Below are 14,587 nucleotides of genomic sequence, written 5' to 3' on the forward strand. Positions count from 1 at the left end.
TAATTTAGTGTAGGGGTAGCATTAAGAATTAACTTCAGGGACCTCCCTGGCAGTCCAGTGGTTAAGACTCTGCACTTCCACTGCAGGGGGTGCAGGTTCGATCCCTGGTGGGGGAACTATAAGATCTCAGCTCCCACATGCCATGTGATGCGGCCAAAAAAAAAAAGAATTATTAACTTCATACAAAAAAAATTACTCCTTCCTTAGGCTCTGCCTTATAAAGCTGTGAGGTAGCCCTAGCTCCCTCTACTGGCTGAATCATCATCCCATTTTTCTGAGTTCTGTTGACCCAAGACTGACACTCTCCCCCCAGAAACCAGGAGGAAAACCAAGGAGAGCTCTTCTGGCCATGTGCTGGCCTTTCAGAAGCAGCCCTGAGCCAAACAAGCCTGGGAATTTTCTTTCCATCTTTAGGGGAAAAAAGTGATTATCACGAATAAAAAGCCCTCAGTGGAAGAAAGGGAAGTATTTTCCTTAAAAATTAAAAAAAAAAAAAAAAAAAAAAAAGGACCAAGGCGATTTTTGAAGATGAAAGTACAGATGCACTGTGCTCTGTATGTATAGAGTATGACTTGTCCCAGGATAAATAAAAAGAGACGAAGCAATTTGGAAAATACAGTCACATCAAATCTCGTGGCTGCAATGTATGAATGTTAAAAATCTAATATTTACCTTCTTGATAAATGTCTCATTAGGGCCCTCCTACTAGACAGGGCAGAACTGGATTTGGGGTATTTTAAGTGGCATTACACATTTTCTTTAAGTTCAGAGGGTTAAACAGGTAAGTGGTTTCACATGTAGGTCCTTCCTAAAAAAATGAGGACAAAAAATGATGAGCTAGCCACTTTTTTTAGAGGTGGAAAAAAAACGAGTCAGAATACACAATCTCTGGAGACCCAGCTCTGCAGTAAGTGGAACCTTCTGACGGTGGAGGCCAGCAAGGCAGCAGCTGGCTTCTGTCACCCTGACTGGGGCGGCCTTGTTAGTGTAGCGTGACCCCTGGAGGGCTCACACAGATAATACCGGCACCTCACCCCACCCTAATCTCCCACCCGTCTGAGCAATTCAACAGCAGATAGGGGCAGTGAGGCCATATTATTCCAAACAACATTTAGCTGAATGGTAGCTGAAGATTGTGACAGCAAAAGACAAATTCTCCCGGTCAAATACTTTCATTCCCAGAAAAGTTTCCTGTTTTAGTACTTTTAAGGCACAAAAATGTCATTAAAATGAAACCAAAATGGAAATCCCACAGCACCCTGAGTTGAACCTAGGAGGACTTTTTTTTTTAAATTGCATAGTTGCTTTACACTGTTGTGTTAGTTTCTGCTGTACAGCAAAGTGAATCAGCTATATGTATACATCTATCCCCTCTTTTTTGGCTTTCCTTCCCATTTAGGTCACCACAGAGCACTGAGTAGAGTTCCCTGTGCTATACAGTAGGTTCTCAGTAGTTGTCTATTTTATACATAGTAGTGTATATATGTCAGTTCCCATCTCCCAATTCATCCCACACCCACCCCGCACAGGAAGACTTTTAAATCTCAAACAGAATTTGGGGAGCTTCCTCTGCTATAAGGGGCAATGATAAACACCACCAGCTATCCAGATAAAGACTAAATCTTTCCTTCATATATTGGCATATTTTGTGGACATAATGCCGTAGCTCCAGATATATGCAGATAGCCTGTTTTTATAATATGCATCCGAATTCTTGGTGGCCTGAAGCCGTTCTTCCTGGAATGAGACAGTTATGAGCACATAACCTGGGTCAAAACTCTGAAGGCCAGTGACATAGTACTGCTTCATTATACAACAGACCCTACATTTAGGTATCATCAAATGTGTTTTCTCACAGCACAAATGAGCAAAAGAAAAAACTTTCCTGAATTCTTACAGCTAATTTTTAGGGCTAGAACTGTACCCTGACATTATTTCATATTTCAAAGTGTGAACCTAAGCAAATTGATACTTGATGTATATAAGGAGAATTAAGAGCAGTGCCTCTGGTTGCTTTTTCTACTTCTGTAGTTTTTCCTTTCAAAATATACAGCTCCAGGATTTTGCTATGATGTTCTAATAATCCAATTTGGGTTTTAAATTCTGGCAATGGGACTTATGGGAAAAAAAAAATAAACTCTCTCTCCGGTAATCTGCAATGCCTGGTGCTTTCAAATAAGATCAGACAGTGATCGGAGATGATGTTTTCCTGTGACAGGGCTCTGTGTTTTGGGAAAGACTGATTATTCTTTTCATTTTGCTTGCACCAAACATGACCTGGCTTATATGCTATAGTTTGACTGAGTGCTATAGCCAGGGTCTCTCACACCTTTGAGGTTCACAGTAGCTATTAATTATGAAGGATGCTAATCATTTTTTTAAAATCTCTTTTCAGAAAAATATGCATTCTACACACTTCAGAGGAGGTTAATATCTCAATAAAGAGCTGTTTTCCATATCATTCTTTTAAACAATATTGACAGACTTGTTTAATGATAAGGATGATATTTCCTTTATTGAATAACATAGCTTTGAAATTCATAATTCATCTGAGAAAAATATATTTCTTTCATGTCAGCGGAAATTGATTCATTAGATGTTGTTATCTTGGTCAAAGAAAGTAAGCTCATTCTGTGTGGGTGTGTGTGTATAAAGGAGGGAAACGTTGGTGAGCAGTGGAGGTGGTTATTCACTCTTGTACACCAAAGTAATTCATTTGTTGAATCTGCCCATAAGTCTCAATAGGTTATGAAACAGAAATGAATGAATCCATTCTCATTAGAACAGTTTCACCAGTTTATTAAGAGCTATGTCTTTGTGTTCTTTTTGTCACAAAGACAAAGGGAGAATTTATTAATGATAAACATGCACACTATTTCAGCCTAATGAGAAGCATGTCACTTTACAACTGGAACTTGGTCATTTTCAAGTCAATCCCTTTATTTTACTATTTTGGAAACAGAATCAAGAAGATGAAATAATTCTTTTAAATTCACCTAATTGGTTGTCAGGGGAGTTCATAATCAAACCAAGACTGCTGAATGAGTCTGTTTGCAGTACCCACTTCCACCTGTTGCACTGGACAATTTTTAAACTATTCATTATTCATTATAAGTCTGTTAGTAAATAAATGTAGAAGTAGAAGTATGAACATCCTTCTATTATTAAAATGTATCCCAATAGGATTGTAGGAAGAGCCAGATTAAAAAATAGGCAAATCAGGCAATCTATATAAATCACTGCAATAAATCAGAACTATGATGCCAGGAAACTAGGGTTTCTGCAGAACACTTTGTACACAACTGATAAACTGCAACTTGGTTTGCTCTTGGTGAAAATAAAAGCATTCCTCACCCACACTAGCCTATCTCTGAGTATTTCATTTTGGCTGTGATTCACAAGTTGGCAGGAAGTGCCAGGGACAGTTAGCTAAAGTTCATAAACAAGTAATACAAGGCTTTACTGGAACAGTGATTTATTTTATTATTGAAATAATTATTTAAATTTTAAATTGTTTAACATACTTCCTGAGAAATTGTCTATCCTAGAACATTGAAAATGCAAACTGAAGAATGAAAAATGCAGATAAATGAGAAGATTTTACAGACATGAAATCCAGGAGAAAACAAACATTTACATTATTTGTAACAAAACTTCATAATTCTATCTATGCACAATATAGCTTCCTGTAGTTAGTGATGGAGAAATTTAGATAAAAGACAAATTCCAGACTCTTAAAATGTTATCTTTTTAAAGGATAAGAAAATCCCATTTATGATAGCAGCAGCATCAAAAAATGCTTAGAAATAAATTTAACAAGAAATAGTCTAATCCTACATAAAAAAAACTATAAAATACAACTGAAAGCAAAGTATTCTTGAAAATATGAAAGATATTCCTTGCTCTAGGATTGGTTGTCTCAGTATTAATATGCTACACCTTGGTTAGTTAATTTATAAATTTAATGTGACCCTAATGAAAATACCAGTGGCCTTTTGTAATAACAGCGTTAGATGAATTCGTACTTAAGTTCACACAAAACAATATGAAAGACTAGCTAAAGAAACACTGAAAGAAAGAGGGAGAACTAACGATAAGAGAACCTACTACAAAGCAGCTATAATTTAAAAAGTATGATATTGGCATGTGAATAGATAGATAACCAATGGAATAGAATGGAAAATCAAGAAATAACTGCACTATGTACAGAAATCCAGTGAATGGTGCAGGTGGTTCTGTAATCACTGGGACAAAGGCTTTTGTTTTGTTTTATTTTTAATAAATATGGTGGGATAACTGGATAGCCATTTGAGAAAAGATAAAATTAGATCCATTTCATGCATTATATACAAGAATAAAAAAATTTATCAGAGATCTGGAAGTAAACATGACATACAGTGACCAGAAGAGAATGTGGGTAAATTCTTCTCTAATCTGACTGAAAGGAAAGACCTCACTATGATCAAGACTCCGGGTGCCACAAAACAGAATGATAAGATGGACTACATAAAATTAAAAATTGTATAGCAAAAAACCCCCCAAAACAAAGAAACAAAACCCAAACGCCAGGGAGACCCCACAACCCCACCCATTAGCAGAGAGTCTGCCTAAAATCATAATAAGGTCACAGATACCCCAAAACACACCACCAAATGCGGTCCTGCTCTCCAGAAAGACAAGATCCAGCCTCATCCACCAGAATACAGACACTAGTCCCCTCCACCAGGAAGCCTACACAACCCACTGAACCAAACTTACCCACTAGGCAGACACCAAAAACAACAGGAACTACGAACCTGCAGCCCGCAAAAAGGAGACCCCAAACACAGTAAGTTAAGCAAAGTGAGAAGACAGAGAAAGACAGAGCAGATGAAGGAGCAAGGTAATAATCCACCCGACCAAACAAATGAAGAGGAAATAGTCTACCTGAAAAAGAATTCAGAGTAATGATAGTAAAGATGATCCAAAATCTTGGAAATACAATGGAGAAAGTACAAGAAACTTTTAACAAGGACCTAGAAGAACTAAAGAGCAAACAAACAATGATGAACAACATAATAAATGAAATTAAAAATTCTCTAGAAGGAAACAAGAGCAGAATAACTGAGGCAGAAGAACAGATAAGTGACCTGGAAGATAAAGTAGTGGAAATAACTACTGCAGAGCAGAATACAGAAAAAAGAATGAAAAGAATTGAGGACAGTCTCAGAGACCTCTGAGACAACATTAAACATACCAACATTTGACTTGTAGCAGTCCCAGAAGAAGAAGAGATAAAGAAAGGGACTAAGAAAATATTTGAAGAGATTATAGTTGAAACTTCCCTAATATGGGAAAGGAAATAGTTAATCAAGTCCAGGAAGTGCAATGAGTCCCATACAGGATAAACCCAAGGAGAAACACGCCAAGACACATATTAATCAAACTATCAAAAATTAAATACAAAGAAAAAACATTAAAAGCAGCAAGGGAAAAATAACATACAAGGGAATCCCCATGATCTTCTGCTGATCTTTCAGCAGAAACTCTGCAAGCCAGAAAGGACTGGCAGGACATATTTAAAGTGATGAAAGGGAAAAACTTACAACCAAGATTACTCTGCCCAGCAAGGATCTCATTCGGATTCGATGGAGAAATTAAAACCTTTACAGACAAGCAGAAGCTAAGATAATTCAGCATCACAAAACAGCTTTACAACAAATGCTAAATGAATGTCTCTAGGCAGAAAACACAAGAGAAAGAAAAGACCTACAATAACAAACCCAAAACAATTAAGAAAATGGTAATAGGAATACACATATCGATAATTACCTTAAATGTAAATGGACTAAATGTCCCAACCAAAAGATATAGACTGGCTGAATGGATACAAAAACAAGACCCATATATATGCTGTCTACAACAGACCCACTTCAGACCTAGGGACACACGCAGACTGAAAGTGAGTGGATGGAAAAAGATATTCCATGCAAATGGAAATCAAAATAAAGCTGGAGTAGCAATTCTCGTATCAGACAAAATAGGCTTTAAAATAAGGACTATTACAAGAGACGAAGAAGGACACTACATAATGATCAAGGGATCAATACAGGAGAAGATATAACAATTGTAAATATTTATGCACCAACATAGGAGCACCATAGGATACAGAAGGAAAATTCTAACAGCCATAAAAGGGGAAATTGACAAGTAACACAATCACAGTAGGGGACTTTAACACCCCACTTTCACCAATGAACAGATCATCCAAATGAAAATAAATAAGGAAACACAAGCTTTAAATGATATATTAACAAGATGGGCTTAACTGATATTTATAGGACATTCCATGCAAAAACAACAGAATACACTTTCTTCTCAAGTGTTCATGGAACATTCTCCAGGATTAATCATATCTTGGGTCACAAATCAAGCCTTGGTAAATTTAAGGCAATTGAAATCGTATCAAGTATCTTTTCTGACCACCACGCTATGAGACTAGATATCAATTACAGGAAAAAATCTGTAAAAAATAGAAACACATGGAGGCTAAACAATACGCTACTAAATAACCAAGAGATCACTAAAGAAATCAAAGAGGAAATCAAAAAGTACCTAGAAACCAATGACAATGAAAACACGATGACCCAAAACCTATGGGATGCAGCAAAAACAGCTCTAAGAGGGAAATTTATAGCAATACAATCCTACCTCAAGAAACAGGAAACAGGTCAAATGAACAACCTAACCTTACACCTAAAGCAGTTAGAGAAAGAAGAACAAAAACACCCCAAAGTTAACAGAAGGAAGGAAATCATAAAGGTCTGTTCAGAAATAAATGAAAAAGAAGTGAAGGAAACAATAGCAAACATCAATAACACTAAAAGCTGGTTCTTTGAGATGATAAACAAAATTGATAAACCATTAGCCAGACTCATCAAGCAAAAAAGGGAAAAGACTCAGATCAATAGAATTAGAAACGAAAAAGGAGAAGTAACAACTGACACTGCAGAAACACAAAGGATCATGAGAGATTACTACAAGCAACTATATGCCAATAAAATGGACAAGCTGGTAGAAATGGACAAATTCTTAGAAAAGCATGACCTTCTGAGACTGAATGAGGAAGAAATAGAAAATATAAACAGACCAATCACAAGCACTGAAATTGAAACTGTCATTAAAAATCTTTCAACAAGCAAAACCCTAGCAGCAGATGGCTTCACAGGCAAATTCTATCAAACATTTAGAGAAGAGCTAACACCTATCCTTCTCAAACTCTTCCAAAATATGGCAGAGGGAGGAACACTCCCAAACTCATTGTATGAGGCCACCATCACCTTGATACCAAAACAGACAAAGATGTCACAAAGAAAGAAAACTACAGGCCAATATCACTGATGAACATAGATGCAAAAATCTTCAACAAAATACTAGCAAACAGAATCCAACAGCACATTAAAAGGATCATACACCATGATCAAGTGGGGTTTATACCAGGAATGCAAGGATTCTTCAGTATATGCAAATCAATCAATGTGATAAACCATATTAACAAAATGAAGGATAAAAACACTATGATAATCTCAATAGATGCAGAAAAAGCTTTTGACAAAATTCAACACTCATTTATGATAAAAAACTTCCAGAAAGTAGGCGTAGAGGAAACTTACCTCAACCTAATAAAGGCCATATATGACAAACCCACAGCCAACATCGTTCTCAATGGTGAAAAACTGAAACCATTTCCTCTAAGATCAGGAAGAAGACAAGGTTGTCCACTCTCACCACTGTTATTTAACATAGTTTTGGAAGTTTTAGCCACAGCAATCAGAGAAGAAAAGGAAATAAAAGGAATCCAAATCGGAAAAGAAGAAGTAAAGCTGTCACTGTTTGCAGATGACATGATACTATACATAAAGAATCCTAAAGATGCTACCAGAAAACTACTAGAGCTAATCAATGAATTTGGTAAAGCTGCAGGATACAAAATTAATGCACAGAAATTTCTTATATTCCTATATACTAATGATGAAAAATCTGAAAGAGACATTAAGGAAGCATTCTCATTTACCATTGCAACAACAAAAAATAAAATACCTAGGAATAAACCGACCTAAGGAGACAAAATACCTGTATGCAGAAAACTATCAGACACTGATGAAAGAAATTTAAGATGCTACAAACAGATGGAGAGATATACCATGTTCTTGGAACATTGTGAAAATGACTATACTAACCAAAGCAATCTACAGATTCAATGCAATGCTTATCAAACTACCAATGGCATTTTTCACAGAACTAGAACAAAAAATTTCACAATTTGTATGGAAACACAAAAGACCCCGAATTGCCAAAGCAATTTTGAGAAGGAAAAAAGGAGCTGAAGGAATCAGGCTCCTGGACTTCAGACTGTACTACAAAGCTACAATAATCAAGAGAGTATGGTAGTGGCACAGAAACAGAAATATAGATCAATGGAACAGGATAGAAAGCCAGAGATAAATCCTCATACTTATGGTCACCTTAGTTTTGATAAAGGAGGCAAGAATATACAATGGAGAAAAGACAGCCTCTTCAATAAGTGGTGCTGGGAAAACTGGACAGCTACAGGTAGAAGAATGAAATTAGAACACTCCCAACACCATACACAAAAATAAACTCAAATTGGATTAAATACCTAAATGTAAGGCCAGACACTATCAAACTCTTAGAGGAAAACATAGGCAGAACACTCTATGACATAAATCACAGCAAGATCCTTTTGACCCACCTCCTAGACAAATGGAAATAAAAACGAAAATAAACAAATGGGACCTAATGAAACTTAAAAGCTTTTGTACAGAAAAGGAAACCATAAACAAGACAAAAAGGCAACCCTCAGAATGGGAGAAAATATTTGCAAATGAAGCAACTGACAAAAGATTAATCTCCAAAATTTACAAGTAGCTCATGCAAACAGTAAATGCTGGAGAGGGTGTGGAGAAAAGGAACCCTCTTGCACTCTTGGTGGGAATGTAAATTGATACAGCCACTATGGAGAACAGTATGGAGGTTCCTTAAAAAACTACAAATAGAACTACCATACGACCCAGCAATCCCACTACTGGGTACATACCCTGAGAAAACCATAATTCAAAAAGAGTCATGTACCACAATGTTCATTGCAGCTGTATTTACAATAGCCAGGACATGGAAGCAACCTAAGTGTTCATCGACAGATGAATGGATAAAGAAGATGTGGCACATATGTACAATGGAATATTACTCAGCCATAAAAAGAAATGAAATTGAGTTATTTGTAATGAGGTGGATGTACCTGAACTCTGTCATACAGAGTGAAGTGAGTCAGAAAGAGAAAAACAAATACTGTATGCTAACACTTATGTATGGAATCAAAAAAAAACATGGTTCTGAAGAACCTAGGGGCAGGACAGGAATAAAGACACAGACATAGAGAATGGACTTCAGGACACGGAGAGGGGGAAGGGTAAGCTAGGTTGAAGTGAGAGAGTGACATGGGCATATATACACTACTAAATGTAAAATAGGTAGCTAGTGGGCAGCAGTCGCATAGCACAGGGAGATCAGCTTGGTGCTTTGTGACCACCTAGAGGGTTGGGATAGAGAGGGTGGGAGGGAGATGCAAGAGGGAGGAGATATGGGGATGTATATATATGCATGGCTGATTCACTTTGTTATAAAGCAGAAACTAACACACCATTGTAAGGCAATTATACCCCAATAAAGATGTTAAAAAAATAAAAATAAAAAATCCAGATGCCATAAACAAACACAAAAGATAGGGCAAACTGAGAAAAAAATATTTGCAAAAATACTATTGAGAAAGCTAATTTCACTAATACAAAAAAAAGTTATACCGTTGAAGAAAAGAACAAAAATCTTACAGAAAAAAGAAAATCAAATGACATGAACAGACAAGTCACAAAAGTAGGTATTAAAAATAACCCTTACACATATGAAAACATGTCTAACTTCATTCAAGTTAGAGAAATTCAAATTAAATTGCACAGAAATATTTTTTCTCACAGGTTAGACTGGCAAAAAAATCAAAGCTTGACAAATGCACTCTTCTGATGATGATGTTGAGAAACTAACATTCTCATACATAACTGGTGGAAATGCACAATACTTATAGAATGGATTTTGCCAATATCTAACAAAACAACTTATTCATTTAACATTCTAAGAATTTACCGTAAATACACCTCCAACTACAGGAATAAAAAAAATATATATATATATATATACACACATATATATATACACATATATATATATATGCATGCACAAGAGTATTCATTACAGCAATTATAATGACAAAATATTGGAAATTATTTAAATGTCTAAGCATAAGAGTTGGTTTAATTAACCATATTACAAACACTCAAAGGAGTACTATGCAGTTATTAATATATATACACTACTATATATAAAATAGATAAACAACAAGGACGTACTGTGTTGCACAGGGAACTATATTCAAGATCTTGTAATACCCTATAATGGAAAAGAATCTGAAAAGAATATATATATATATGTATACATATATATGTATAACAACCACTTTGCTGTACACCTGAAACTAACACAGCACTGTAAATTAACTATACTACCATTTTTAAAAAAAAGAAAAAGAAAATGAAGATGTTTGTGAATTCATATGCAGTGATTTCTAGGACACATTGTGAAGTGAAAAATACAAATGCAAAACAGCATATACAGTACACTACTTTTGTGCTAGAAAAAAGGGAAAGTAAGAAAGCATACATATTACTTGTTTTTACCTTTAAAAAAAAGCATACACACACAGGAAGTGTAAACCAGCAGACAATGAGGTTGATTACCACAAAGTGTGGCAGGAACTGAGATGGGCTGCAGAAAGGAGTGACAATTCTCTGAGTTTTTGTAAATTTTGACTTTCTGGAAGCATGTTAATGTTGTTAGTAATCACAAAGTAAAACTAAATTAAGGATGAGAAGGGAGTTCCTGATATTAAAGCAAATAGAAATAAATAAACCAGGATCTATTTCAAATGAATAACACAGTCACACTGGAGGAGGGTAGAGAACTAATCTAAGTTATCAACAAATGTGGTATCTGACCGTATGTCCTGTCTTGGGCAGACAGACAGGACAGATGAGAGAGAAAACTGCAAACAAATTCTGAACTCCCTCTAGTATAATAGATTTGTTTATTGTAAGGATATAAGGGAAGCCATTCTATTAGGTATATCACAGGATTGAGCAAATAAGCAAATGTATTTACATTACTGGGAGCCAGAGATCTCAAGTGGGAGAAGGGATATACCAGCCAGAAGTAGAGGTGGCAACCCTGTAGGAACTCACGATTTCTAATAACCATATATGTGTGCGTGTGTGTGTATTGGAGTGTGCGTATGCATACATATATACACATATGTCTGTGTGTATATATGTGTGTATGTATACATATGTATACATGTATATAAATGCACATGCTTTTTAGTTTTCCTAGAAGCAAAGACACGCAGAAGCAATCAGTAGACCTAGTGCCCAGATGTATTGGGGTCTAATGCCATTATGCTCTAAAAGAAGCCAGTGCTTCCTTGAGAAATGTTTGATTCTAGGACTGAGTCATTGGGTAAATGAACAACAGGGAAAACCATGTTCCAGAAAGTAAGAAAGCACTCAAAATATGAGGAGGCATGTCACAAGAACACAGGACCCACCCTGAAGGGGCTTCAACTGGAGAAACCTGGAAAAATATGAGGAACACAATAATTAAGGAACAGCAATAGATTATAGATAGTTGAAAAAGTGGAACCATGAGTCCATACCAGTAATAAGTAGATAATAAAGTGAAGAAAGGAAAGAAGGAAGAAAGGAGGGAAGGAAGGAGGGAGGAAAAGTGAAGGGAGGGCTCTTATAGAATATTGCAAGACAACTGGTAAATGTGGAGGGCGTGATAAAGAATTGGAAAATCATAATTTTTCAGCCAAAGACTAGTTCAGGCAAAAATCATCAATGGGAGCTAAATCAAGAGGAGGAAATTTGATGCGGAGCAGAGTATTTGCATGGACTTGAAACTCTTCTCCACAAATTGCTATTACTTGCAAGGAAAAAAAAAAGTAATAGGGTCTTGCAAGGTAAGAATGGCAGGGCCTCTCTGCAGGACTCTATTTCAGGATCCCAATTCTTCGCCATCCTAACCGGGAGGGTATGAAGTCAACAACTGCAGGGATCGGACACTCCCAGGGCCGTTTGGGGGGGCCTCCCAGACGCTTCATTTCTCTCGCTTGGGTTTAACGGTGGGGCACGAAGAGCGTGGGATGGGATGCTATAGAGGCCCCGGGGCTGCGGTTGCTCGCCACCCTCCGGGGCTGGGGAAACAGGGCCCCTCCAGGCATCCCTAGCGGGCCAGTGGGGCAGCAGGGACAAGGGCGGCTGCACGCGCTCCGATTCCTGGACCTGGGTTCCAAAAGACGACGCCGACCTCGTCTCCGCCACGTTGTGGATTTGAAGCTGAGGACAAATGCAGTTTTTCTCATCTTCCCACGTCTGCGGCTGGAAGTCTCCTGGGCTTTGCACTTTTTTCAGTTTGGCCTGAGTTTGGGCCGTGTGTGTGTGTGTGTGTGTGTGTGTGTGTGTGTGTGTGTGTGTGTGTGTGTGTGTGTGTGTGTGTGTGTGTGTGTGTGTGTGTGTGTGTGTGTCTTCCCCTCCTAAACCGAATTTCTTGAATGAGACAGTCTGATAAGAGCAAAAGTTTCAAGTTCCAGCCTCACTGCTCCCTGGCTGGGGAGATTGTTAAAGCTAAGTCTAGGATTTCTAATTCGCAAAAACAGAAATAATGGAATAGGGACTTGTGACCACTAAATATATGTAGCAAACAAATAATAGTTGTGAGATATATTCAAATCGTCAAGAAGGTTATACTGTATTGGGGAGACAACCCAAAAGTTAACTATGAATGTTGCTGCAGATGTGTGGCGATTTGGAGGAAGGCCTATATCTTATAGTGGGAGGGATGAAAAGGATGTAGAAAGAGGATGAGAACTTGTAGTCTGGTAGGCCTATCGCTGTATAGCTATGAGATAATTGGTGAAATGCCTTTTTAAAAATATATGTATTGGTAGATGGCGGGTGAAAATGCTGAGAAGCCAGATACTAAGGAGAAAAAACCTGAAGCCAAGAAGGCTGATGGTGGTGGCAAGGTTAACAAGGTGAAGCAGGGGAAGCCCCGCTGCTGCCAAAACCCTGTCCTGGTCAGAGGAATTGGCAGATATTCCCTATCGGTTATGTATTCCGGAACGGCCTTGTACAAGAGGAGGTATTCAGCAGCTAAATCCAAGGTGGAAAAGAAGAAAAAAGTGAAGGTTCTTGCTACTGTCACAAAACCAGTTGGTGGTGACAAGAATGGTGGTACCCGGGTGGTTAAACTTCGCAAAATGCCTAGATATTATCCTACTGAAGACGTGCCTCGAAAGCTGTTGAGTCACAGCAAAAAACCCTTCAGTAAGCACGTGAGAAAACTGCGCGCTCGCATCACTCCTGGGACTATTCTGATCTGCCTCTCTGAGCGCCACAGAGGCAAGAGGGTCATTTTCCTGAAGCAGCTGAGCAGTGGTTTGCTACTTATGACTGGGCCTCTGTCCCTCAGTCGAGTTCCTCTGCGGAGAACACACTAGAAATTTGTCCTTGCCACTTCCACCAAAATTGATATCAGTGGTGTGAAAATCCCAGAACAGCTCACTGACGCTTACTTCAAATAGAAGCTGCGTAAGCCCAGGCACCAGGAAGGTGAGATCTTCGACACAGAGAGAGAGAAATACGAGATTACAGAGCAGCTCAAGGTTCATCAGAAAGCTGTGGACTCACAAATTCTGCAAAAAATCAAAGCTGTTCTCAGCTCCAGGGCTACCTCTGCTCTGTGTTTGCTCTCGCAAACGGAATTTATCCTCACAAAGTCGTGTTCTGAACGTCTTACAAAGAACCTCATTAAAAAACTGTCCCATTTCAAAAAAAAAAAAATAATAGCTATACAATGGAGAAATGAGACAACACCCTGATAGGATCATCAAAGTTAACGCCACCAATGAGAGGCAGATGGGCATGATGTCTTGAGAAGGATATAGCTTCCTCTATGTGATATTTCAGCTGAGACTGTATAACTTCAATCGAATAATGAAGAAACAGTAGACAAATAAAAAATGAAGAGTGCTCTGTTTTTTAAATGGGGGATTATACTTCAAAAATGTCAATGTTGTTAAAAGATAAAGAAAAGCTGTGGAAATGTTCCAGGTCAAAGGAGGTTAAAGAAACATGAGAACTAAATGCTATACTAGATCCTAGAGTGATCCTTTGCTAGAGGAAAAATAATGTTATATGGGAAATTATTAGGTCAATTGACAGGTTGGAATACAGCTGAGGAATTAGACAACAGTTAAATACATTACAGAACGTGGTTACATAAATGAATATCCTTATTCTTTTTTAAAAAACACACCTAAAGTATTAGGGGTAAAGGGCCATAATACATGAAATATGCTCTCAAATGGCTCAGAAAAATATGTAAATAGATGATGGACAGATTAGATTGGCAGATTAGA

At 37.6% G+C, this 14,587-nt stretch overlaps 1 pseudogene; it reads left to right on the plus strand.

Annotated features, from left to right (window-relative positions):
• Window positions 1-13,114: 13,114 nt before the first annotated feature.
• Window positions 13,115-13,956, plus strand: LOC101320438 (large ribosomal subunit protein eL6 pseudogene; annotated as a pseudogene).
• The last annotated feature ends 631 nt before the right edge of the window (window positions 13,957-14,587 follow it).

Source organism: Tursiops truncatus, chromosome 6 (genome assembly GCF_011762595.2).
Source record: "Tursiops truncatus isolate mTurTru1 chromosome 6, mTurTru1.mat.Y, whole genome shotgun sequence".
Lineage (NCBI taxonomy): Eukaryota > Metazoa > Chordata > Mammalia > Artiodactyla > Delphinidae > Tursiops > Tursiops truncatus.